General features: G+C 38.3%; 30 non-coding genes and 5 pseudogenes across 30 annotated transcripts; all 35 read left to right on the top strand.

Moving 5' to 3' along the window:
• The first annotated feature begins 5,600 nt into the window (after positions 1-5,600).
• LOC149943173 (5S ribosomal RNA) lies at positions 5,601-5,719 on the top strand (annotated as a pseudogene).
• Positions 5,720-6,361: 642 nt separating this feature from the next.
• On the top strand, positions 6,362-6,480 carry LOC149943172 (5S ribosomal RNA). The gene has a single exon (XR_016481813.1). It is a non-coding gene; the product is annotated as a 5S ribosomal RNA (ribosomal RNA).
• Positions 6,481-6,893: 413 nt separating this feature from the next.
• LOC149943171 (5S ribosomal RNA) lies at positions 6,894-7,012 on the top strand. Its single transcript, XR_016481812.1, has one exon. It is a non-coding gene; the product is annotated as a 5S ribosomal RNA (ribosomal RNA).
• A 186-nt stretch (positions 7,013-7,198) lies between these two features.
• On the top strand, positions 7,199-7,317 carry LOC149943170 (5S ribosomal RNA). Its single transcript, XR_016481811.1, has one exon. It is a non-coding gene; the product is annotated as a 5S ribosomal RNA (ribosomal RNA).
• Positions 7,318-7,503: 186 nt separating this feature from the next.
• On the top strand, positions 7,504-7,622 carry LOC149943169 (5S ribosomal RNA). The gene has a single exon (XR_016481810.1). It is a non-coding gene; the product is annotated as a 5S ribosomal RNA (ribosomal RNA).
• Positions 7,623-8,266: 644 nt separating this feature from the next.
• Positions 8,267-8,385, top strand: LOC149943168 (5S ribosomal RNA). The gene has a single exon (XR_016481809.1). It is a non-coding gene; the product is annotated as a 5S ribosomal RNA (ribosomal RNA).
• Positions 8,386-9,051: 666 nt separating this feature from the next.
• Positions 9,052-9,170, top strand: LOC149943167 (5S ribosomal RNA). The gene has a single exon (XR_016481808.1). It is a non-coding gene; the product is annotated as a 5S ribosomal RNA (ribosomal RNA).
• A 186-nt stretch (positions 9,171-9,356) lies between these two features.
• LOC149943166 (5S ribosomal RNA) lies at positions 9,357-9,475 on the top strand. The gene has a single exon (XR_016481806.1). It is a non-coding gene; the product is annotated as a 5S ribosomal RNA (ribosomal RNA).
• Positions 9,476-9,660: 185 nt separating this feature from the next.
• On the top strand, positions 9,661-9,779 carry LOC149943165 (5S ribosomal RNA). Its single transcript, XR_016481805.1, has one exon. It is a non-coding gene; the product is annotated as a 5S ribosomal RNA (ribosomal RNA).
• A 186-nt stretch (positions 9,780-9,965) lies between these two features.
• On the top strand, positions 9,966-10,084 carry LOC149943164 (5S ribosomal RNA). The gene has a single exon (XR_016481804.1). It is a non-coding gene; the product is annotated as a 5S ribosomal RNA (ribosomal RNA).
• A 185-nt stretch (positions 10,085-10,269) lies between these two features.
• Positions 10,270-10,388, top strand: LOC149943163 (5S ribosomal RNA). The gene has a single exon (XR_016481803.1). It is a non-coding gene; the product is annotated as a 5S ribosomal RNA (ribosomal RNA).
• Positions 10,389-11,031: 643 nt separating this feature from the next.
• On the top strand, positions 11,032-11,150 carry LOC149943162 (5S ribosomal RNA). Its single transcript, XR_016481802.1, has one exon. It is a non-coding gene; the product is annotated as a 5S ribosomal RNA (ribosomal RNA).
• Positions 11,151-11,565: 415 nt separating this feature from the next.
• Positions 11,566-11,684, top strand: LOC149943161 (5S ribosomal RNA). The gene has a single exon (XR_016481801.1). It is a non-coding gene; the product is annotated as a 5S ribosomal RNA (ribosomal RNA).
• A 185-nt stretch (positions 11,685-11,869) lies between these two features.
• On the top strand, positions 11,870-11,988 carry LOC149943160 (5S ribosomal RNA). Its single transcript, XR_016481800.1, has one exon. It is a non-coding gene; the product is annotated as a 5S ribosomal RNA (ribosomal RNA).
• A 187-nt stretch (positions 11,989-12,175) lies between these two features.
• Positions 12,176-12,294, top strand: LOC149943159 (5S ribosomal RNA). The gene has a single exon (XR_016481798.1). It is a non-coding gene; the product is annotated as a 5S ribosomal RNA (ribosomal RNA).
• A 186-nt stretch (positions 12,295-12,480) lies between these two features.
• LOC149943158 (5S ribosomal RNA) lies at positions 12,481-12,599 on the top strand. Its single transcript, XR_016481797.1, has one exon. It is a non-coding gene; the product is annotated as a 5S ribosomal RNA (ribosomal RNA).
• A 185-nt stretch (positions 12,600-12,784) lies between these two features.
• On the top strand, positions 12,785-12,903 carry LOC149943157 (5S ribosomal RNA). The gene has a single exon (XR_016481796.1). It is a non-coding gene; the product is annotated as a 5S ribosomal RNA (ribosomal RNA).
• A 643-nt stretch (positions 12,904-13,546) lies between these two features.
• LOC149943156 (5S ribosomal RNA) lies at positions 13,547-13,665 on the top strand. Its single transcript, XR_016481794.1, has one exon. It is a non-coding gene; the product is annotated as a 5S ribosomal RNA (ribosomal RNA).
• Positions 13,666-14,079: 414 nt separating this feature from the next.
• On the top strand, positions 14,080-14,198 carry LOC149943155 (5S ribosomal RNA). Its single transcript, XR_016481793.1, has one exon. It is a non-coding gene; the product is annotated as a 5S ribosomal RNA (ribosomal RNA).
• A 185-nt stretch (positions 14,199-14,383) lies between these two features.
• LOC149943154 (5S ribosomal RNA) lies at positions 14,384-14,501 on the top strand (annotated as a pseudogene).
• A 187-nt stretch (positions 14,502-14,688) lies between these two features.
• LOC149943153 (5S ribosomal RNA) lies at positions 14,689-14,807 on the top strand. The gene has a single exon (XR_016481792.1). It is a non-coding gene; the product is annotated as a 5S ribosomal RNA (ribosomal RNA).
• Positions 14,808-14,993: 186 nt separating this feature from the next.
• On the top strand, positions 14,994-15,112 carry LOC149943152 (5S ribosomal RNA). Its single transcript, XR_016481791.1, has one exon. It is a non-coding gene; the product is annotated as a 5S ribosomal RNA (ribosomal RNA).
• A 644-nt stretch (positions 15,113-15,756) lies between these two features.
• Positions 15,757-15,875, top strand: LOC149943151 (5S ribosomal RNA). The gene has a single exon (XR_016481790.1). It is a non-coding gene; the product is annotated as a 5S ribosomal RNA (ribosomal RNA).
• A 412-nt stretch (positions 15,876-16,287) lies between these two features.
• LOC149943150 (5S ribosomal RNA) lies at positions 16,288-16,405 on the top strand (annotated as a pseudogene).
• Positions 16,406-16,592: 187 nt separating this feature from the next.
• On the top strand, positions 16,593-16,711 carry LOC149943149 (5S ribosomal RNA). Its single transcript, XR_016481816.1, has one exon. It is a non-coding gene; the product is annotated as a 5S ribosomal RNA (ribosomal RNA).
• A 644-nt stretch (positions 16,712-17,355) lies between these two features.
• Positions 17,356-17,474, top strand: LOC149943148 (5S ribosomal RNA). The gene has a single exon (XR_016481789.1). It is a non-coding gene; the product is annotated as a 5S ribosomal RNA (ribosomal RNA).
• Positions 17,475-17,659: 185 nt separating this feature from the next.
• LOC149943147 (5S ribosomal RNA) lies at positions 17,660-17,777 on the top strand (annotated as a pseudogene).
• A 184-nt stretch (positions 17,778-17,961) lies between these two features.
• On the top strand, positions 17,962-18,079 carry LOC149943146 (5S ribosomal RNA; annotated as a pseudogene).
• A 185-nt stretch (positions 18,080-18,264) lies between these two features.
• On the top strand, positions 18,265-18,383 carry LOC149943145 (5S ribosomal RNA). The gene has a single exon (XR_016481788.1). It is a non-coding gene; the product is annotated as a 5S ribosomal RNA (ribosomal RNA).
• A 185-nt stretch (positions 18,384-18,568) lies between these two features.
• Positions 18,569-18,687, top strand: LOC149943144 (5S ribosomal RNA). Its single transcript, XR_016481787.1, has one exon. It is a non-coding gene; the product is annotated as a 5S ribosomal RNA (ribosomal RNA).
• A 187-nt stretch (positions 18,688-18,874) lies between these two features.
• On the top strand, positions 18,875-18,993 carry LOC149943143 (5S ribosomal RNA). Its single transcript, XR_016481786.1, has one exon. It is a non-coding gene; the product is annotated as a 5S ribosomal RNA (ribosomal RNA).
• Positions 18,994-19,179: 186 nt separating this feature from the next.
• On the top strand, positions 19,180-19,298 carry LOC149943142 (5S ribosomal RNA). The gene has a single exon (XR_016481784.1). It is a non-coding gene; the product is annotated as a 5S ribosomal RNA (ribosomal RNA).
• A 185-nt stretch (positions 19,299-19,483) lies between these two features.
• LOC149943141 (5S ribosomal RNA) lies at positions 19,484-19,602 on the top strand. The gene has a single exon (XR_016481780.1). It is a non-coding gene; the product is annotated as a 5S ribosomal RNA (ribosomal RNA).
• A 643-nt stretch (positions 19,603-20,245) lies between these two features.
• Positions 20,246-20,364, top strand: LOC149943140 (5S ribosomal RNA). Its single transcript, XR_016481778.1, has one exon. It is a non-coding gene; the product is annotated as a 5S ribosomal RNA (ribosomal RNA).
• A 414-nt stretch (positions 20,365-20,778) lies between these two features.
• On the top strand, positions 20,779-20,897 carry LOC149943139 (5S ribosomal RNA). Its single transcript, XR_016481777.1, has one exon. It is a non-coding gene; the product is annotated as a 5S ribosomal RNA (ribosomal RNA).
• Positions 20,898-20,919: the final 22 nt, after the last annotated feature.

The raw sequence follows: 20,919 nt of genomic DNA, 5'->3' as shown, positions 1-20,919 counted from the left end.
ATTAACACCTTCAAGATTTTTGTCTTAAAAATACGGTGTAAAAAATGAGGTTTAAAACTCCTTTTCCACACTATTTAAACACTTTTTTTTATCATTCTTTGTGTGTGACACAAAATATTTCCAATAACCGTGTAATAACACACCTTTAAATAGTCATTTTGCAACTGGTAAGCTTTAAATCACACCTTTAAAGGTGTTAATACACCCATTTCAAGAGTAAAAGGAGTTAAAAGTAACCTTTAGAGGTGTAAATAAGCCATTTTAAAGAATAAAATAACACTCTTAAAGGTGTAAATTCGCACTTTAAATATAAAAATGTCATTTTTGTAGTGTTCTAAAAACCTTTAATTAGTTGAAAAATCATAGAAAAAAGTGTTGCAGTTTACAGCACGACAAACCGGGCGCAGCGGTAAAATTATGCAGACAATTTACAAAAACGTTAAGTATAACTAAAGCAACGCCACAACGAACATGCTTTGCCTAAGACGTAATTTTAACCTCGACCAAGAGCAATAATGCCCGGGTGTTTTATACCGAAAACCAAGCGCGACAAAAAGTATTCTTATCTGCTAAAAAACAGAATGACAGAGAGATAAAATATGCATAAAAAGGTTAATCATTGCGTACGCAGTTTCTCAAAATCTCTGCGTTCGAAGCTTCTCGAAGGGTTGGCAAAACCACCGTGTGACGGTGAGCGTTAACGGATTCATTTGCGGTTGGGTTTGGATGGTGTTTTTTCGCTCACCGTCGTGACGGTTTGGTGTATTACTTTTTTGTAATGTTTATGCGTAGGTTGTGAATGTTGAGTTCGTGTTATGACGGTTGTGAGTGTTGAGTTTGTCGTGTTTGTGTTTTGATGGTTTTGCATGTTGAGTTCGTGTTATGTCGGTTGTGGGTAGGGATGCAACGGTTCCACTTTTTTGGACTATCTCGGTTCCGGATCCGGTTCCGGTTCCTAAATTTTTGCTTCATCGTTTCCGGTTCCGGTTCCGGTTCTTAAAATTTTAATTTATCGGTTCCGTTTCGGTTCCGGTTCCCAAAATTTAGAACCGATCGGTTCCGGTTCCTAAACGGTTCCTATACGGTTCCAGTGAGTTTAGTATTAATTGAAGTTAAATACACAAGCAATTCAAATGAAGTTAAAGATAAATAAAATCCACCACATTTATTTATTTAGAATATAAAATTTGTTTTCGATAAATTATATTTTAAAAATAGTAGCTTTCTCAGTGACGTAGCTATGGGTTCGGGGTCCTCCCGCGAAACTGTTTTTGGGGTACCTTATAATCACTAAGGCCGAGTCACGATTATCGCCATCTAGAGTTAGAGCTAACATGTATCGCCTTCTACAATTAGATTTAACCCGTACTTGCATGTTAAATATATAAAACGATTAAAAATGGCTTTAAGCCCTAAGTGAAACGATTAAGATAAATCACGGCAATCAGCGTCTGGAGCATTAAAAACAAAGGTTCTGGTAGAACTTTCAAGTCTAGAGTTCAGACTCCCAAGTCCGACCAGAATCACGATCGAGATGACGTTATGTAAAATAATTTTACAAAAATTATTGCTACTATTCTCTCGTAGGGGAACTCATGTAAGCACGTTATTTGTTTATTCAATAAAGTATAGTAAAAATGAAATCTTCTGTTTGAAAACTCCCACGGTTACATCGTTTCAAGCTGGAAAGGGGGGGGGGGGGAATGATGTATTTTCAAGTTTTGGGAAGACATTGCCTTCCCTTCAGCTCCTCATTTCAGGGGCGTAGGAACGTTTTAGAAGTTGGTGTGGGCAAAGAGAAACGAAACGGGGGTCTAGGAGTTTAGCCCCCGATGTATAGTGAGTAATCGGTCGCGAATGTCATTAAGGCATTAACAGTAACAACAGTTATCATACGAAGTGTATTTTAGTCTTTAGAGTCGTTTATGAATTTAAGATACACAAATCCACAATAATAAAATGAGAATGGTTTTGAATTTTTAAAGGAGTGTAGCTTCACCGAATGCATGTGTTACTGTTTGACCACTATGTAAATTGGCGGGAAAAGCTTCTTTAAGCTTTATATGCTTTTAATTGAGAATTTGAGCTTTTGAAGGGGCAATAACATTAGTTGCCCCTCCCAGCAAAATTCTAGGGAGGGGCATTGCCCCCCCTGGTTCCTACGCCCCTGCCTCATTTCATTCTAGTTGAGTATATCGTTATTATTATTTCGTTCAATAAGCATTGTCTTTTGTGAAATAAGCAAATGCTTAAGTTGAAATTTCAGATTATATTATGCAAACGAATTAGCCTGGCCTTAAAAACTTTAAATTCAGAAACACAACTTTGTTATTAATTTACAAGGTTTAACGATCTCCTATAAAACAACGTGTCTCAATACTTTTCAAACTTCAGTATGTTACTTTCATTATGTACGTTGTTTGGATATTTATGAGACGGTTATTGTGGTTGTATTTATAAAGTTTTGGGCGCGCCTGTTGAAACATAAAGAAATATTTGAAGCAAGTAAAACATTAACTTGAGCTGACAAGAGAAAAAACTAGACGAGGCCTCGCGCGGTACACAGTCCCATAGGCAAATTGGGGGCCCCTCGGTGGAAGCCCCCCCCCCCGCATTGCGGAGTCTGCCGGGGCGTTATTTACGCCACTGGCTTTTCCGCTGTTTCTCCTCTAAGTCGGTTGCGAAGGGGATCAAAAATTATGCTTGCCCAATGCCCCACTAAATAATTTCTCGGAAGGCACACTAGTAGCAGTAGACGACAAATATTTTTTGTGGCCTTTGCTACATTTGTGAAATTGTGTCGAGAAAATAAAACTAAAACTATCACGGATTTCCAGATTATTCCAGTTTTTAAAGCATACATTTGGAGGACGACCCCATTTTCAATTGAGAAAACGTAAGGGTGTGTCAGTTGACAGTTACGTAGAAACCCACATAGAGTTATCTGAGATAGGATAAAGATGAGCTTATATGAAAAACTAATAGTAAATTAGGAAGTTTAATTAGTAAATTTCAAAATGCGCTAAATGTTGGTAAATAAAGTTATAGAACCGTTTAAAAACCGTTTAAAACAATAAACTCGGTTCCGGTTCCGGTTATCATTTTTTTACAAATAGCAGTTCCGGTTCCGGATACGGTTATCAAAGTTTTATATCACCGGTTCCGGTTTCATTTCCGGTTCCTAGAATTTCCTCGGTTCTTCTCGGTTCCGGTTATCCGTTGCATCCCTAGTTGTGGATGTAGAGATTGTGGTGTGTCTGTGTTATGATGGTTGTGGATGTTGAATATGTTGTGTTTGTATGGGCGTTTTCTCTCCAACTTCTTCTTAATGACTTTGGGACGGACCGAGTGCTGAGTGTAATGCTACCTCTCAACGTCCAATGGCGGGGTTTCCACCAATTGTTCACGGTATTCGTCTTAGTATCACTTTGCGAATTATTGGCGCCGGCCGGGAATTGAACCCGGGTCTGCAACCCGGGTCTGCCTCGTGGAAGAGATTTACTCTAACCAGTCAGCTACGAACGCTTGTTAAGTTACGGTGTTTTTCTAAAAAACAGCTTTGGCGAATAACGTTAGGTACTATAATTTATTCTACATCATTTTAAATATTTATAAATTATATTAATCTTATATTTAATGAAATATTTATAAATTATATTAATCTTATATTTAATGAAATATTTATAAATTATATTAATCTTATATTTAATTAAATATTTATAAATTATATTAATCTTATATTTAATTAAATATTTATAAATTATATTAATCTTATATTTAATTAAATATTTATAAATTATATTAATATTATATTTAATTAAATATTTATAAATTATATTAATCTTATATTTAATTAAATATTTATAAATTATATTAATATTATATTTAATTAAATATCTGAGTATTTTAATTTATTTGATCGTGTTCAGGAATTGAACTCGGGTCGCATCGTTATAATGCAGATAGTTATCCGCCGAGCCATTGACTTCCTACAGTAATGAAAAGTAAAGAAACCATTTAATAACGCTTAGAAAAAGGATAATTATTCAAATCTCCCGCGGAAACTATATCAAAGTAATAATATAGCGCCACCGTGTGGAGAACTATCAATCAAACCGGGTAAAAAAATAATCTCTTCAATTTTTTGAACTTTAGTCAAATTTCGAGGGGTTAAAAAAACACAAAATAAACGTATATAACGCCGTTGCGGTCAATTTAGAAGATTTATTCTTTCTTAGTTCTTGGCTGTCAGACGAACTACTACAGGACGGGGTCCTGGTGTCGGTCAAAAGTTATGAGGTAACTTTGCGGTTTTAATTAGTATGTTCGGTCTTCGGTCAAGAAAAGAATTAAATTGTGTTTCGCGTTTGGAACGTGAGTGAATGGACTTAAGTGTATGAACAGTGCGTGTTTAAGACTGAAAGTGTTAAAGTAATTGTGAACTAACTCAAGTCAGCTGTAAGATAAAATTGATTGTTATTATTTTTTGAATTGGGATAACCTAATTTTACCCTAGAAATTATCAACTCAACCTGTGAGGCTAATTAAGTAGATTGGAAGTAATTAGTAGCGAACAGCTCTCAGCTGTTAAATTAAGACAGAGTTTATAGTTAGGTAGTTTGAATTTAGTTAAAATTACTCAGTATAATTTATGATATTTACTTAAGTGTATGTTTTGGTTTATTTTTCAATCACGATGAACTAAGACAAATCCAGTCTTAGACACTTGAGTACCAGTTCTGTACAATTACGTATAAGGGATACATACTGTTGGCTTAGTGATGAAAGTTAAATCTAGAATGTTCCATAGACTGTTCTGAATAAAAATAAACATTCATAGTTTTGCATAATTCTGGTTGCCATTTTATTTTCTAATCACTCGCCCACGAAATTACAGTTCTGGCAATCCCGAATCAAATACATTTTCGATATAACGGCGACGGGAAATTAATCTCGTAAATTTATCGCGCGGCTTTAAGGAATATTCTTTTAACACAATTTCGATAAACTATCGTTTAATTAAAATCGGCCCGATTCCGTTAAAATTATAAACCAAAAAGCGAAAGGTCGTTATAATACCCTCTGTAAATATTTCTTTCATTAAAATTTGCTTCGTATTATATTCAACTGATAAACTTGTTCTGTAAAAAGGGTTTAATTCCATTGTGCATTGTTATAGTACGTCTTACTCACTGTTGTAACTACTTAACTTATGATATTCTGAATAAATTAAAATTGGTCGTTTCGTCTCAATTATTTTAATTGTAATTAGAACTTTATACCGGGCGGGATGAACTGGGATAACATTTTTAACAAATAACTCTAAATTGCGGAGATATATCTTTAAGGGTTATCTCGATAAATTAATACCACTTGGGAGGGAGACCACCTGGGAACACCGCGTGCCGTTGGCTTACAATTTTTTTTTGGCTACATTTTGTATTAATTGAATTTTGTCGTCCTTTGTCAAGATAAAAGTTTTTCTTTTTCCTTAAAATTAACGTTTCAAGAAAAATAACTTAAAACCCTTAATTTTAAAACATGTAGAGGTATAGGTCGAAATATACTCTATGAAGGAGGGCTATTGGGGATATCCTTTCGGCAACGGCCATATCACGCTGAATACACAGGATCTCGTCCGATCACCGAAGTTAAGCAGCGTCGAGCGCGGTCAGTACTTGGGAGGGAGACCACCTGGGAACACCGCGTGCCGTTGGCTTACAATTTGTTTTGGCTACATTTGGTATTAATTGAATTTTGTCGTCCTTTGTCAAGATAAAAGTTTTTCTTTTTCCTTAAAATTAACGTTTCAAGAAAAATAACTCAAGAACCTTAATTTTAAAACATGTAGAGGTATATGTCTCGTCCTATCACCGAAGTTAAGCAGCGTCGAGCGCGGTCAGTACTTGGGAGGGAGACCACCTGGGAACACCGCGTGCCGTAGGCTTACAATTTTTTTTGGCTACATTTTGTATTAATTGAATTTCGTCGTCTTTTGTCAAGTTAAAAGTTTTTTCTTTTTCCTTAAAATTAACGTTTTAAGAAAAATGACTCAAGAACCTTAATTTTAAAACATGTGGAGGTATATGTCTCGTCCTATCACCGAAGTTAAGCAGCGTCGAGCGCGGTCAGTACTTGGGAGGGAGACCACCTGGGAACACCGCGTGCCGTTGGCTTACAATTTGTTTTGGCTACATTTTGTATTAATTGAATTTTGTCGTCTTTTGTCAAGATAAAAGTTTTTCTTTTTCCTTAAAATTAACGTTTCAAGAAAAATAACTTAAAAACCTTAATTTTAAAACATGTAGAGGTATAGGTCGAAATATACTCTATGAAGGAGGGCTATTGGGGATATTCTTTCGGCAACGGCCATATCACGCTGAATACACCGGTTCTCGTCCGATCACCGAAGTTAAGCAGCGTCGAGCGCGGTCAGTACTTGGGAGGGAGACCACCTGGGAACACCGCGTGCCGTTGGCTTACAATTTGTTTTGGCTACATTTGGTATTAATTGAATTTTGTCGTCCTTTGTCAAGATAAAAGTTTTTCTTTTTCCTTAAAATTAACGTTTCAAGAAAAATAACTATAGAACCTTAATTTTAAAACATGTAGAGGTATATGTCTCATCCTATCACCGAAGTTAAGCAGCGTCGAGCGCGGTCAGTACTTGGGAGGGAGACCACCTGGGAACACCGCGTGCCGTAGGCTTACAATTTTTTTTGGCTACATTTTGTATTAATTGAATTTCGTCGTCTTTTGTCAAGATAAAAGTTTTTCTTTTTCCTTAAAATTAACGTTTCAAGAAAAATAACTTAAAAACCTTAATTTTAAAACATGTAGAGGTATAGGTCGAAATATACTCTATGAAGGAGGGCTATTGGGGATATTCTTTCGGCAACGGCCATATCACGCTGAATACACCGGTTCTCGTCCGATCACCGAAGTTAAGCAGCGTCGAGCGCGGTCAGTACTTGGGAGGGAGACCACCTGGGAACACCGCGTGCCGTTGGCTTACAATTTGTTTTGGCTACATTTTGTATTAATTGAATTTCGTCGTCTTTTGTCAAGATAAAAGTTTTTTCTTTTTCCTTAAAATTAACGTTTTAAGAAAAATGACTCAAGAACCTTAATTTTAAAACATGTAGAGGTATAGGTCGAAATATACTCTATGAAGGAGGGCTATTGGGGATATTCTTTCGGCAACGGCCATATCACGCTGAATACACCGGTTCTCGTCCGATCACCGAAGTTAAGCAGCGTCGAGCGCGGTCAGTACTTGGGAGGGAGACCACCTGGGAACACCGCGTGCCGTTGGCTTACAATTTTTTTTTGGCTACATTTTGTATTAATTGAATTTTGTCGTCCTTTGTCAAGATAAAAGTTTTTCTTTTTCCTTAAAATTAACGTTTCAAGAAAAATAACTTAAAAACCTTAATTTTAAAACATGTAGAGGTATAGGTCGAAATATACTCTATGAAGGAGGGCTATTGGGGATATTCTTTCGGCAACGGCCATATCACGCTGAATACACCGGTTCTCGTCCGATCACCGAAGTTAAGCAGCGTCGAGCGCGGTCAGTACTTGGGAGGGAGACCACCTGGGAACACCGCGTGCCGTTGGCTTACAATTTTTTTGGCTACATTTTGTATTAATTGAATTTCATCGTCTTTTGTCAAGATAAAAGTTTTTTCTTTTTCCTTAAAATTAACGTTTTAAGCAAAATGACTCAAGAACCTTAATTTTAAAATATGTAGAGGTATATGTCTCGTCCTATCACCGAAGTTAAGCAGCGTCGAGCGCGGTCAGTACTTGGGAGGGAGACCACCTGGGAACACCGCGTGCCGTTGGCTTACAATTTTTTTTTGGCTACATTTTGTATTAATTGAATTTCGTCGTCTTTTGTCAAGTTTAAAGTTTTTTCTTTTTCCTTAAAATTAACGTTTTAAGAAAAATGACTCAAGAACCTTAATTTTAAAACATGTAGAGGTATATGTCTCGTCCTATCACCGAAGTTAAGCAGCGTCGAGCGCGGTCAGTACTTGGGAGGGAGACCACCTGGGAACACCGCGTGCCGTTGGCTTACAATTTTTTTTTGGCTACATTTTGTATTAATTGAATTTTGTCGTCCTTTGTCAAGATAAAAGTTTTTATTTTTCCTTAAAATTAACGTTTCAAGAAAAATAACTTAAAAACCTTAATTTTAAAACATGTAGAGGTATAGGTCGAAATATACTCTATGAAGGAGGGCTATTGGGGATATTCTTTCGGCAACGGCCATATCACGCTGAATACACCGGTTCTCGTCCGATCACCGAAGTTAAGCAGCGTCGAGCGCGGTCAGTACTTGGGAGGGAGACCACCTGGGAACACCGCGTGCCGTTGGCTTACAATTTTTTTGGCTACATTTTGTATTAATTGAATTTCATCGTCTTTTGTCAAGATAAAAGTTTTTTCTTTTTCCTTAAAATTAACGTTTTAAGCAAAATGACTCAAGAACCTTAATTTTAAAATATGTAGAGGTATATGTCTCGTCCTATCACCGAAGTTAAGCAGCGTCGAGCGCGGTCAGTACTTGGGAGGGAGACCACCTGGGAACACCGCGTGCCGTTGGCTTACAATTTTTTTTTGGCTACATTTTGTATTAATTGAATTTCGTCGTCTTTTGTCAAGTTTAAAGTTTTTTCTTTTTCCTTAAAATTAACGTTTTAAGAAAAATGACTCAAGAACCTTAATTTTAAAACATGTAGAGGTATATGTCTCGTCCTATCACCGAAGTTAAGCAGCGTCGAGCGCGGTCAGTACTTGGGAGGGAGACCACCTGGGAACACCGCGTGCCGTTGGCTTACAATTTGTTTTGGCTACATTTTGTATTAATTGAATTTCGTCGTCTTTTGTCAAGATAAAAGTTTTTTCTTTTTCCTTAAAATTAACGTTTTAAGAAAAATGACTCAAGAACCTTAATTTTAAAACATGTAGAGGTATAGGTCGAAATATACTCTATGAAGGAGGGCTATTGGGGACATTCTTTCGGCAACGGTCATATCACGTTTCGGCAACGGCCATATCACGCTGAATACACCGGTTCTCGTCCGATCACCGAAGTTAAGCAGCGTCGAGCGCGGTCAGTACTTGGGAGGGAGACCACCTGGGAACACCGCGTGCCGTTGGCTTACAATTTTTTTTTGGCTACATTTTGTATTAATTGAATTTTGTCGTCCTTTGTCAAGATAAAAGTTTTTCTTTTTCCTTAAAATTAACGTTTCAAGAAAAATAACTTAAAAACCTTAATTTTAAAACATGTAGAGGTATAGGTCGAAATATACTCTATGAAGGAGGGCTATTGGGGATATTCTTTCGGCAACGGCCATATCACGCTGAATACACCGGTTCTCGTCCGATCACCGAAGTTAAGCAGCGTCGAGCGCGGTCAGTACTTGGGAGGGAGACCACCTGGGAACACCGCGTGCCGTTGGCTTACAATTTGTTTTGGCTACATTTTGTATTAATTGAATTTTGTCGTCCTTTGTCAAGATAAAAGTTTTTCTTTTTCCTTAAAATTAACGTTTCAAGAAAAATAACTAAAAAACCTTAATTTTAAAACATGTAGAGGTATAGGTCGAAATATACTGTATGAAGGAGGGCTATTGGGGATATTCTTTCGGCAACGGCCATATCACGCTGAATACACCGGTTCTCGTCCGATCACCGAAGTTAAGCAGCGTCGAGCGCGGTCAGTACTTGGGAGGGAGACCACCTGGGAACACCGCGTGCCGTTGGCTTACAATTTTTTTTTGGCTACATTTTGTATTAATTGAATTTTGTCGTCCTTTGTCAAGATAAAAGTTTTTCTTTTTCCTTAAAATTAACGTTTCAAGAAAAATAACTTAAAAACCTTAATTTTAAAACATGTAGAGGTATAGGTCGAAATATACTGTATGAAGGAGGGCTATTGGGGATATTCTTTCGGCAACGGCCATATCACGCTGAATACACCGGTTCTCGTCCGATCACCGAAGTTAAGCAGCGTCGAGCGCGGTCAGTACTTGGGAGGGAGACCACCTGGGAACACCGCGTGCCGTTGGCTTACAATTTGTTTTGGCTACATTTTTTATTAATTGAATTTCGTCGTCTTTTGTCAAGATAAAAGTTTTTCTTTTTCCTTAAAATTAACGTTTCAAGAAAAATAACTTAAAAACCTTAATTTTAAAACATGTAGAGGTATAGGTCGAAATATACTCTATGAAGGAGGGCTATTGGGGATATTCTTTCGGCAACGGCCATATCACGCTGAATACACCGGTTCTCGTCCGATCACCGAAGTTAAGCAGCGTCGAGCGCGGTCAGTACTTGGGAGGGAGACCACCTGGGAACACCGCGTGCCGTTGGCTTACAATTTGTTTTGGCTACATTTGGTATTAATTGAATTTTGTCGTCCTTTGTCAAGATAAAAGTTTTTCTTTTTCCTTAAAATTAACGTTTCAAGAAAAATAACTCAAGAACCTTAATTTTAAAACATGTAGAGGTATATGTCTCGTCCTATCACCGAAGTTAAGCAGCGTCGAGCGCGGTCAGTACTTGGGAGGGAGACCACCTGGGAACACCGCGTGCCGTAGGCTTACAATTTTTTTTGGCTACATTTTGTATTAATTGAATTTCGTCGTCTTTTGTCAAGTTAAAAGTTTTTTCTTTTTCCTTAAAATTAACGTTTTAAGAAAAATGACTCAAGAACCTTAATTTTAAAACATGTAGAGGTATATGTCTCGTCCTATCACCGAAGTTAAGCAGCGTCGAGCGCGGTCAGTACTTGGGAGGGAGACCACCTGGGAACACCGCGTGCCGTTGGCTTACAATTTTTTTTTGGCTACATTTTGTATTAATTGAATTTTGTCGTCCTTTGTCAAGATAAAAGTTTTTCTTTTTCCTTAAAATTAACGTTTCAAGAAAAATAACTTAAAAACCTTAATTTTAAAACATGTAGAGGTATAGGTCGAAATATACTCTATGAAGGAGGGCTATTGGGGATATTCTTTCGGCAACGGCCATATCACGCTGAATACACCGGTTCTCGTCCGATCACCGAAGTTAAGCAGCGTCGAGCGCGGTCAGTACTTGGGAGGGAGACCACCTGGGAACACCGCGTGCCGTTGGCTTACAATTTTTTTTTGGCTACATTTTGTATTAATTGAATTTTGTCGTCCTTTGTCAAGATAAAGGTTTTTCTTTTTCCTTAAAATTAACGTTTTAAGAAAAATGACTCAAGAACCTTAATTTTAAAACATGTAGAGGTATATGTCTCGTCCTATCACCGAAGTTAAGCAGCGTCGAGCGCGGTCAGTACTTGGGAGGGAGACCACCTGGGAACACCGCGTGCCGTTGGCTTACAATTTTTTTTTGGCTACATTTTGTATTAATTGAATTTTGTCGTCCTTTGTCAAGATAAAAGTTTTTCTTTTTCCTTAAAATTAACGTTTCAAGAAAAATAACTTAAAAACCTTAATTTTAAAACATGTAGAGGTATAGGTCGAAATATACTCTATGAAGGAGAGCTATTGGGGATATCCTTTCGGCAACGGCCATATCACGCTGAATACACCGGTTCTCGTCCGATCACCGAAGTTAAGCAGCGTCGAGCGCGGTCAGTACTTGGGAGGGAGACCACCTGGGAACACCGCGTGCCGTTGGCTTACAATTTTTTTTTGGCTACATTTTGTATTAATTGAATTTTGTCGTCCTTTGTCAAGATAAAAGTTTTTCTTTTTCCTTAAAATTAACGTTTCAAGAAAAATAACTTAAAAACCTTAATTTTAAAACATGTAGAGGTATAGGTCGAAATATACTCTATGAAGGAGAACTATTGGGGATATTCTTAGGCAACGGCCATATCACGCTGAATACACCGGTTCTCGTCCGATCACCGAAGTTAAGCAGCGTCGAGCGCGGTCAGTACTTGGGAGGGAGACCACCTGGGAACACCGCGTGCCGTTGGCTTACAATTTGTTTCGGCTACATTTTGTATTAATTGAATTTCGTCGTCTTTTGTCAAGATAAAAGTTTTTTTCTTTTTCCTTAAAATTAACGTTTCAAGAAAAATAACTTAAAAACCTTAATTTTAAAACATGTAGAGGTATAGGTCGAAATATACTCTATGAAGGAGGGCTATTGGAGATATTCTTTCGGCAACGGCCATATCACGCTGAATACACCGGTTCTCGTCCGATCACCGAAGTTAAGCAGCGTCGAGCGCGGTCAGTACTTGGGAGGGAGACCACCTGGGAACACCGCGTGCCGTTGGCTTACAATTTTTTTTTGGCTACATTTTGTATTAATTGAATTTTGTCGTCCTTTGTCAAGATAAAAGTTTTTCTTTTTCCTTAAAATTAACGTTTCAAGAAAAATAACTTAAAAACCTTAATTTTAAAACATGTAGAGGTATAGGTCGAAATATACTCTATGAAGGAGGGCTATTGGGGATATTCTTTCGGCAACGGCCATATCACGCTGAATACACCGGTTCTCGTCCGATCACCGAAGTTAAGCAGCGTCGAGCGCGGTCAGTACTTGGGAGGGAGACCACCTGGGAACACCGCGTGCCGTTGGCTTACAATTTGTTTTGGCTACATTTTTTATTAATTGAATTTCGTCGTCTTTTGTCAAGATAAAAGTTTTTCTTTTTCCTTAAAATTAACGTTTCAAGAAAAATAACTTAAAAACCTTAATTTTAAAACATGTAGAGGTATAGGTCGAAATATACTCTATGAAGGAGGGCTATTGGGGATATTCTTTCGGCAACGGCCATATCACGCTGAATACACCGGTTCTCGTCCGATCACCGAAGTTAAGCAGCGTCGAGCGCGGTCAGTACTTGGGAGGGAGACCACCTGGGAACACCGCGTGCCGTTGGCTTACAATTTGTTTTGGCTACATTTGGTATTAATTGAATTTTGTCGTCCTCTGTCAAGATAAAAGTTTTTCTTTTTCCTTAAAATTAACGTTTCAAGAAAAATAACTCAAGAACCTTAATTTTAAAACATGTAGAGGTATATGTCTCGTCCTATCACCGAAGTTAAGCAGCGTCGAGCGCGGTCAGTACTTGGGAGGGAGACCACCTGGGAACACCGCGTGCCGTAGGCTTACAATTTTTTTTGGCTACATTTTGTATTAATTGAATTTCGTCGTCTTTTGTCAAGTTAAAAGTTTTTTCTTTTTCCTTAAAATTAACGTTTTAAGAAAAATGACTCAAGAACCTTAATTTTAAAACATGTAGAGGTATATGTCTCGTCCTATCACCGAAGTTAAGCAGCGTCGAGCGCGGTCAGTACTTGGGAGGGAGACCACCTGGGAACACCGCGTGCCGTTGGCTTACAATTTTTTTTTGGCTACATTTTGTATTAATTGAATTTTGTCGTCCTTTGTCAAGATAAAAGTTTTTCTTTTTCCTTAAAATTAACGTTTCAAGAAAAATAACTTAAAAACCTTAATTTTAAAACATGTAGAGGTATAGGTCGAAATATACTCTATGAAGGAGGGCTATTGGGGATATTCTTTCGGCAACGGCCATATCACGCTGAATACACCGGTTCTCGTCCGATCACCGAAGTTAAGCAGCGTCGAGCGCGGTCAGTACTTGGGAGGGAGACCACCTGGGAACACCGCGTGCCGTTGGCTTACATTTTTTTTTGGCTACATTTTGTATTAATTGAATTTTGTCGTCCTTTGTCAAGATAAAGGTTTTTCTTTTTCCTTAAAATTAACGTTTTAAGAAAAATGACTCAAGAACCTTAATTTTAAAACATGTAGAGGTATATGTCTCGTCCTATCACCGAAGTTAAGCAGCGTCGAGCGCGGTCAGTACTTGGGAGGGAGACCACCTGGGAACACCGCGTGCCGTTGGCTTACAATTTTTTTTTGGCTACATTTTGTATTAATTGAATTTTGTTGTCCTTTGTCAAGATAAAAGTTTTTCTTTTTCCTTAAAATTAACGTTTCAAGAAAAATAACTTAAAAACCTTAATTTTAAAACATGTAGAGGTATAGGTCGAAATATACTCTACGAAGGAGAGCTATTGGGGATATTCTTTCGGCAACGGCCATATCACGCTGAATACACCGGTTCTCGTCCGATCACCGAAGTTAAGCAGCGTCGAGCGCGGTCAGTACTTGGGAGGGAGACCACCTGGGAACACCGCGTGCCGTTGGCTTACAATTTTTTTTTGGCTACATTTTGTATTAATTGAATTTTGTCGTCCTTTGTCAAGATAAAAGTTTTTCTTTTTCCTTAAAATTAACGTTTCAAGAAAAATAACTTAAAAACCTTAATTTTAAAACATGTAGAGGTATAGGTCGAAATATACTCTATGAAGGAGGGCTATTGGGGATATTCTTAGGCAACGGCCAATCACGCTGAATACACCGGTTCTCGTCCGATCACCGAAGTTAAGCAGCGTCGAGCGCGGTCAGTACTTGGGAGGGAGACCACCTGGGAACACCGCGTGCCGTTGGCTTACAATTTGTTTTGGCTACATTTTGTATTAATTGAATTTCGTCGTCTTTTGTCAAGATAAAAGTTTTTTTCTTTTTCCTTAAAATTAACGTTTCAAGAAAAATAACTTAAAAACCTTAATTTTAAAACATGTAGAGGTATAGGTCGAAATATACTCTATGAAGGAGGGCTATTGGGGATATTCTTTCGGCAACGGCCATATCACGCTGAATACACCGGTTCTCGTCCGATCACCGAAGTTAAGCAGCGTCGAGCGCGGTCAGTACTTGGGAGGGAGACCACCTGGGAACACCGCGTGCCGTTGGCTTACAATTTTTTTTTGGCTACATTTTGTATTAATTGAATTTTGTCGTCCTTTGTCAAGATAAAAGTTTTTCTTTTTCCTTAAAATTAACGTTTCAAGAAAAATAACTTAAAAACCTTAATTTTAAAACATGTAGAGGTATAGGTCGAAATATACTCTATGAAGGAGGGCTATTGGGGATATTCTTTCGGCAACGGCCATATCACGCTGAATACACCGGTTCTCGTCCGATCACCGAAGTTAAGCAGCGTCGAGCGCGGTCAGTACTTGGGAGGGAGACCACCTGGGAACACCGCGTGCCGTTGGCTTACAATTTTTTTGGCTACATTTTGTATTAATTGAATTTCATCGTCTTTTGTCAAGATAAAAGTTTTTTCTTTTTCCTTAAAATTAACGTTTTAAGCAAAATGACTCAAGAACCTTAATTTTAAAATATGTAGAGGTATATGTCTCGTCCTATCACCGAAGTTAAGCAGCGTCGAGCGCGGTCAGTACTTGGGAGGGAGACCACCTGGGAACACCGCGTGCTGTTGGCTTACAATTTTTTTTTGGCTACATTTTGTATTAATTGAATTTCGTCGTCTTTTGTCAAGTTTAAAGTTTTTTCTTTTTCCTTAAAATTAACGTTTTAAGAAAAATGACCCAAGAACCTTAATTTTAAAACATGTAGAGGTATATGTCTCGTTATATCACCGAAGTTAAGCAGCGTCGAGCGCGGTCAGTACTTGGGAGGGAGACCACCTGGGAACACCGCGTGCCGTTGGCTTACAATTTTTTTTTGGCTACATTTTGTATTAATTGAATTTTGTCGTCCTTTGTCAAGATAAAAGTTTTTCTTTTTCCTTAAAATTAACGTTTCAAGAAAAATAACTTAAAAACCTTAATTTTAAAACATGTAGAGGTATAGGTCGAAATATACTCTATGAAGGAGGGCTATTGGGGATATTCTTTCGGCAACGGCCATATCACGCTGAATACACCGGTTCTCGTCCGATCACCGAAGTTAAGCAGCGTCGAGCGCGGTCAGTACTTGGGAGGGAGACCACCTGGGAACACCGCGTGCCGTTGGCTTACATTTTTTTTGGCTACATTTTGTATTAATTGAATTTTGTCGTCCTTTGTCAAGATAAAGGTTTTTCTTTTTCCTTAAAATTAACGTTTTAAGAAAAATGACTCAAGAACCTTAATTTTAAAACATGTAGAGGTATATGTCTCGTCCTATCACCGAAGTTAAGCAGCGTCGAGCGCGGTCAGTACTTGGGAGGGAGACCACCTGGGAACACCGCGTGCCGTTGGCTTACAATTTTTTTTTGGCTACATTTTGTATTAATTGAATTTTGTTGTCCTTTGTCAAGATAAAAGTTTTTCTTTTTCCTTAAAATTAACGTTTCAAGAAAAATAACTTAAAAACCTTAATTTTAAAACATGTAGAGGTATAGGTCGAAATATACTCTATGAAGGAGGGCTATTGGGGATATTCTTAGGCAACGGCCAATCACGCTGAATACACCGGTTCTCGTCCGATCACCGAAGTTAAGCAGCGTCGAGCGCGGTCAGTACTTGGGAGGGAGACCACCTGGGAACACCGCGTGCCGTTGGCTTACAATTTGTTTTGGCTACATTTTGTATTAATTGAATTTCGTCGTCTTTTGTCAAGATAAAAGTTTTTTTCTTTTTCCTTAAAATTAACGTTTCAAGAAAAATAACTTAAAAACCTTAATTTTAAAACATGTAGAGGTATAGGTCGAAATATACTCTATGAAGGAGGGCTATTGGGGATATTCTTTCGGCAACGGCCATATCACGCTGAATACACCGGTTCTCGTCCGATCACCGAAGTTAAGCAGCGTCGAGCGCGGTCAGTACTTGGGAGGGAGACCACCTGGGAACACCGCGTGCTGTTGGCTTACAATTTTTTTTTGGCTACATTTTGTATTAATTGAATTTCGTCGTCTTTTGTCAAGTTTAAAGTTTTTTCTTTTTCCTTAAAATTAACGTTTTAAGAAAAATGACCCAAGAACCTTAATTTTAAAACATGTAGAGGTATATGTCTCGTTATATCACCGAAGTTAAGCAGCGTCGAGCGCGGTCAGTACTTGGGAGGGAGACCACCTGGGAACACCGCGTGCCGTAGGCTTACAATTTTTTTTGGCTACATTTTGTATTAATTGAATTTCGTCGTCTTTTGTCAAGTTAAAAGTTTTTTCTTTTTCCTTAAAATTAACGTTTTAAGAAAAATGACTCAAGAACCTTAATTTTAAAACATGTAGAGGTATATGTCTCGTCCTATCACCTAAGTTAAGCAGCGTCGAGCGCGGTCAGTACTTGGGAGGGAGACCACCTGGGAACACCGCGTGCCGTAGGCTTACAATTTTTTTTGGCTACATTTTGTATTAATTGAATTTCGTCGTCTTTTGTCAAGATAAAAGTTTTTCTTTTTCCTTAAAATTAACGTTTCAAGAAAAATAACTTAAAAACCTTAATTTTAAAACATGTAGAGGTATAGGTCGAAATATACTCTATGAAGGAGGGCTATTGGGGATATTCTTTCGGCAACGGCCATATCACGCTGAATACACCGGTTCTCGTCCGATCACCGAAGTTAAGCAGCGTCGAGCGCGGTCAGTACTTGGGAGGGAGACCACCTGGGAACACCGCGTGCCGTTGGCTTACAATTTTTTTTTGGCTACATTTTGTATTAATTGAATTTTGTCGTCCTTTGTCAAGATAAAAGTTTTTCTTTTTCCTTAAAATTAACGTTTCAAGAAAAATAACTTAAAAACCTTAATTTTAAAACATGTAGAGGTATAGGTCGAAATATACTCTATGAAGGAGAGCTATTGGGGATATTCTTAGGCAACGGCCAATCACGCTGAATACACCGGTTCTCGTCCGATCACCGAAGTTAAGCAGCGTCGAGCGCGGTCAGTACTTGGGAGGGAGACCACCTGGGAACACCGCGTGCCGTTGGCTTACAATTTTTTTTGGCTACATTTTGTATTAATTGAATTTTGTCGTCCTTTGTCAAGATAAAAGTTTTTCTTTTTCCTTAAAATTAACGTTTCAAGAAAAATAACTTAAAAACCTTAATTTTAAAACATGTAGAGGTATAGGTCGAAATATACTCTATGAAGGAGAGCTATTGGGGATATTCTTAGGCAACGGCCAATCACGCTGAATACACCGGTTCTCGTCCGATCACCGAAGTTAAGCAGCGTCGAGCGCGGTCAGTACTTGGGAGGGAGACCACCTGGGAACACCGCGTGCCGTTGGCTTACAATTTTTTTTGGCTACATTTTGTATTAATTGAATTTTGTCGTCCTTTGTCAAGATAAAAGTTTTTCTTTTTCCTTAAAATTAACGTTTCAAGAAAAATAACTTAAAAACCTTAATTTTAAAACATGTAGAGGTATAGGTCGAAATATACTCTATGAAGGAGAGCTATTGGGGATATCCTTTCGGCAACGGCCATATCACGCTGAATACACCGGTTCTCGTCCGATCACCGAAGTTAAGCAGCGTCGAGCGCGGTCAGTACTTGGGAGGGAGACCACCTGGGAACACCGCGTGCCGTTGGCTTACAATTTTTTTTTGGCTACATTTTGTATTAATTGAATTTTGTCGTCCTTTGTCAAGATAAAAGTTTTTCTTTTTCCTTAAAATTAACGTTTCAAGAAAAATAACTTAAAAACCTTAATTTTAAAACATGTAGAGGTATAGGTCGAAATATACTCTATGAAGGAGGGCTATTGGGGATATTCTTAGGCAACGGCCATATCACGCTGAATACACCGGTTCTCGTCCGATCACCGAAGTTAAGCAGCGTCGAGCGCGGTCAGTACTTGGGAGGGAGACCACCTGGGAACACCGCGTGCCGTTGGCTTACAATTTGTTTCGGCTACATTTTGTATTAATTGAATTTCGTCGTCTTTTGTCAAGATAAAAGTTTTTTTCTTTTTCCTTAAAATTAACGTTTCAAGAAAAATAACTTAAAAACCTTAATTTTAAAACATGTAGAGGTATAGGTCGAAATATACTCTATGAAGGAGGGCTATTGGGGATATTCTTTCGGCAACGGCCATATCACGCTGAATACACCGGTTCTCGTCCGATCACCGAAGTTAAGCAGCGTCGAGCGCGGTCAGTACTTGGGAGGGAGACCACCTGGGAACACCGCGTGCCGTTGGCTTACAATTTTTTTTTGGCTACATTTTGTATTAATTGAATTTTGTCGTCCTTTGTCAAGATAAAAGTTTTTCTTTTTCCTTAAAATTAACGTTTCAAGAAAAATAACTTAAAAACCTTAATTTTAAAACATGTAGAGGTATAGGTCGAAATATACTCTATGAAGGAGGGCTATTGGGGATATTCTTTCGGCAACGGCCATATCACGCTGAATACACCGGTTCTCGTCCGATCACCGAAGTTAAGCAGCGTCGAGCGCGGTCAGTACTTGGGAGGGAGACCACCTGGGAACACCGCGTGCCGTTGGCTTACAATTTGTTTTGGCTACATTTTTTATTAATTGAATTTCGTCGTCTTTTGTCAAGATAAAAGTTTTTCTTTTTCCTTAAAATTAACGTTTCAAGAAAAATAACTTAAAAACCTTAATTTTAAAACATGTAGAGGTATAGGTCGAAATATACTCTATGAAGGAGGGCTATTGGGGATATTCTTTCGGCAACGGCCATATCACGCTGAATACACCGGTTCTCGTCCGATCACCGAAGTTAAGCAGCGTCGAGCGCGGTCAGTACTTGGGAGGGAGACCACCTGGGAACACCGCGTGCCGTTGGCTTACAATTTGTTTTGGCTACATTTGGTATTAATTGAATTTTGTCGTCCTCTGTCAAGATAAAAGTTTTTCTTTTTCCTTAAAATTAACGTTTCAAGAAAAATAACTCAAGAACCTTAATTTTAAAACATGTAGAGGTATATGTCTCGTCCTATCACCGAAGTTAAGCAGCGTCGAGCGCGGTCAGTACTTGGGAGGGAGACCACCTGGGAACACCGCGTGCCGTAGGCTTACAATTTTTTTTGGCTACATTTTGTATTAATTGAATTTCGTCGTCTTTTGTCAAGTTAAAAGTTTTTTCTTTTTCCTTAAAATTAACGTTTTAAGAAAAATGACTCAAGAACCTTAATTTTAAAACATGTAGAGGTATATGTCTCGTCCTATCACCGAAGTTAAGCAGCGTCGAGCGCGGTCAGTACTTGGGAGGGAGACCACCTGGGAACACCGCGTGCCGTTGGCTTACAATTTTTTTTTGGCTACATTTTGTATTAATTGAATTTTGTCGTCCTTTGTCAAGATAAAAGTTTTTCTTTTTCCTTAAAATTAACGTTTCAAGAAAAATAACTTAAAAACCTTAATTTTAAAACATGTAGAGGTATAGGTCGAAATATACTCTATGAAGGAGGGCTATTGGGGATATTCTTTCGGCAACGGCCATATCACGCTGAATACACCGGTTCTCGTCCGATCACCGAAGTTAAGCAGCGTCGAGCGCGGTCAGTACTTGGGAGGGAGACCACCTGGGAACACCGCGTGCCGTTGGCTTACATTTTTTTTTGGCTACATTTTGTATTAATTGAATTTTGTCGTCCTTTGTCAAGATAAAGGTTTTTCTTTTTCCTTAAAATTAACGTTTTAAGAAAAATGACTCAAGAACCTTAATTTTAAAACATGTAGAGGTATATGTCTCGTCCTATCACCGAAGTTAAGCAGCGTCGAGCGCGGTCAGTACTTGGGAGGGAGACCACCTGGGAACACCGCGTGCCGTTGGCTTACAATTTTTTTTTGGCTACATTTTGTATTAATTGAATTTTGTTGTCCTTTGTCAAGATAAAAGTTTTTCTTTTTCCTTAAAATTAACGTTTCAAGAAAAATAACTTAAAAACCTTAATTTTAAAACATGTAGAGGTATAGGTCGAAATATACTCTACGAAGGAGAGCTATTGGGGATATTCTTTCGGCAACGGCCATATCACGCTGAATACACCGGTTCTCGTCCGATCACCGAAGTTAAGCAGCGTCGAGCGCGGTCAGTACTTGGGAGGGAGACCACCTGGGAACACCGCGTGCCGTTGGCTTACAATTTTTTTTTGGCTACAT

Source organism: Leiobunum rupestre, chromosome 6, assembly GCF_980474605.1.
Source record: "Leiobunum rupestre chromosome 6, qqLeiRupe1.1.hap1, whole genome shotgun sequence".
In the NCBI taxonomy this organism is placed as follows: domain Eukaryota; kingdom Metazoa; phylum Arthropoda; class Arachnida; order Opiliones; family Sclerosomatidae; genus Leiobunum; species Leiobunum rupestre.
Note: the sequence above shows the minus strand (reverse complement) of the source record. Positions and strands in the feature narration are given on the sequence as shown.